The following is a 3,122-nucleotide window of genomic DNA, read 5'->3' as shown; positions in this document are numbered from 1 at the left end:
AACCACAATGAGACACCATCTCACACCTGTCAGAATGGCTATTATTAAAATATCAAAAAATAACAGATGCTAGTAAGGTTGTGGACAAAAAGGAACTCTTATACACTGTTGGTGGGAATGTATATTAGTTCAGGCATTGTGGAAGACGGGGGGGAATTCCTCAAAGACCCAAAACCAGAAATATCATTTGACCCAGCAATCCCATTACTGGATGTATACCCAAAGGAATAAAAATCATTCTATTATAAAGACACATGCATGAGTATGTTCATTGTAGCACTATTCACAATAGCAAAGACATGGAATCAACTTAAATGCCCATCAGTGATATACTGGATAAAGAAAATGTGGTACATATCCACCATAGAATACTATGCAGCCACAAAAAGAATGAGATCATGTTATTTGCAGGGACATGGATGGAGCTGGAGGCCATTATCCTTAGCAAACTAACACAGGAACATAAACCAAATACTTCCTGTTCTCACTTATAAGTGGGAGCTAAATGATGAGAAAACATACACACATAGAGGAAAATAACACACACTGGGAACTTTGGGAGGGTGGAGGGTGGGAGGAGGGAGAGGATCAGATCAAATAACTAATGGATACTAGTCTTAATAGCTGAGTGATAAATAATCTGTACAACAAATCCCCATGACAGACGTTTACTTGTGTAACAAACCTGCACTTGTACCCCCAAACTTAAAAGTTAAAAAAGGAAAAAAGAATCCTAAAATTTATATAAAACCACAAAAGATCCAGAATAGCCAAAGCTATCCTGAGGGGGAAAAAAAAAAAAAGAAAACAAAACCAAACTGGAGGAATCACATTACCTAACTTCAAACAGACACATAGACCAATGAAATAGCATGAAGAACCCAGAAATAAATCCACACACCAACAGGGAACCCATTTTCAACAAAACTGCCAAGAACATACACTATTTAAAACAAAGTCTCTTCAATAAATGGTTCTGGGAAAACTGGATATACACATGCAAAAGAATGAAACTATACCCCTATCTTTCACCATAAATGAAAATCAAATCAAAATAGCTTAAAACTTAAATCTAAGACTTCAAACTATGAAACTATTAAGAGAAAATATTGAGGACAATCTCTAGGACATTGATCTGTGCAAAGATGTCTTGAGCAATAACCCACAAGCACAGGCAAAACAAGCACAAATGGACAAATGGGATCGCATCAAGTTAAAAAGCTTCTGCACAGCAAAGGCAACAATCAATAAGGTGAAGAGACAACCCACAAAATGGGAGAAAATATTTGCAAACTACCTATCTCACAAGGAATTAATAACCAGAATATATAAGGAACTCAAAGAACTCTTGAAAAAATCTAATGATCCAATAAAAAAACGGGCAAATGATTTGACTCGACATTTCTAAGAAGAAGACATACAAATGGCAAACAAGCATATGAAAAGGTGCTTGACATCACTGATCATCAGAGGAATACAAATCAAAACTACAATGAGATATCATCTCATTCCAGTTAAAATGGCTTATATCCAAAAGATAGGAAATTACAAATGCTGGTGAGAATGTGGAGAAATGGGATCCCTTGCACCCTGTTAGTGGGAATGTACATTAGTACAACCACTATGGATAACAGTTTGGAGGGTCCTCAAAAAACTAAAAATAGACCTACCATATGATTCAGTAATCCCACTTCTGGGTATATACCCAATAGAAAGGAAATCAGTACATCAAAGAGATATCTGCACTCCCATGTCTGTTGCAGCACTGTTCACAATAGCCAAGATTTGGAGGTAACCTAAGTGTTCATCAACAGTTGAGTGGATAAAGAAAACATGCTAGTTATACACAATGGAGTAATATTCAGCCATACAAAAGAATGAGATCCTGTCAGTTGCAACAACATGGAGGGAAGTGGAGGTCAGTATAAGTGAAATAAGCCAGGCACAGAAAGATAAACTGTGCATGTTCTCACTTATTTGTGGGATCTAAAAATCAAAACAATTGAACTCATGGATATAGAGAGTAGAAGGATGGTTACTAGAGGCTGGGATGCGTAGTTGTGGAGTGGGCGGGTGAAGTGGGGATGGTTAATGCGTACAAAAAAATTAGTTAGAAAGGATGAATGAGACCTAGTATTTGCTAGCACAAAAGGGTGACTATAGTCAATAATACCTTAATTGTACATTTTAAAATAACTAAAAAATATAACTGGGTTGTTTGTAACATACAAGATAAATGCTGAGGGGATGGATACCACATTTTCCATAATGTGATGATTACACTTTGCATGTCTGTATCAAAACATCTCATGTACCCCATAAATATACACACCTACAATTTACTCAAAAAATTATCAATGATTTTTTTTTTCAAAAAAGAACACAATCCCATTTACAATAGGCACACACATACAAAAATAGAATACCTCCTTTAACCATGGAGGTGAAATAACTATAAGGAGAACTCCAAAATACTGTTGAAAAAAATCATAGATGACACAAAAAAATAGAAATTCTATGCCTGTGGATTAGAAGAATTTATATCATTAAAATGTCTATGCTGCCAAAAGCAATCTGTAGATTCAATGCAATTCTTATCAAATTACCAATGTCATTTGTCATAGAATTAGAAAAAAAAAAAAAACTCTTATTCATATGGACCAAAAAATGTGCCCAAGTAGCCAAAGACAAAGCCAAAAAAAAAAAAAAAAAAAAAAAAAAAAAAAAGCCAGAGGCATCAAATTACTCAATAAATCAATAAATAGTGCTGGGAAAACTGGCTAACCATATGCAGAAGAATGAAACTGGATCCTTACCAAGTTTCACCATATGCAAAAGTTAACTCAAGAGGATTAAAGACTGAAATATAAGACCTCAAAGTATAAAAATCCTATAAGAAAACCTAGGAAATACTCTTCTGAACATTGGCCTAGGCAAAGAATTTATGATGAAGATCCCAAAAGCAAATGCAACAAAAACAAAAATTGACGATTGGAAGCTAATTAAATTAAATGAAAGAGCTTCTGTGCAGCAAAATATACTATCAACAGAGTAAACAACCTACAGATTGGGAGAAAATATGCAAACTATGCATGCAACGAAGGACTAATATCCAGAATCTA

This window comes from Hylobates moloch, unplaced genomic scaffold (assembly GCF_009828535.3).
Source record: "Hylobates moloch isolate HMO894 unplaced genomic scaffold, HMol_V3 SCAFFOLD_7, whole genome shotgun sequence".
In the NCBI taxonomy this organism is placed as follows: domain Eukaryota; kingdom Metazoa; phylum Chordata; class Mammalia; order Primates; family Hylobatidae; genus Hylobates; species Hylobates moloch.
Note: the sequence above shows the minus strand (reverse complement) of the source record.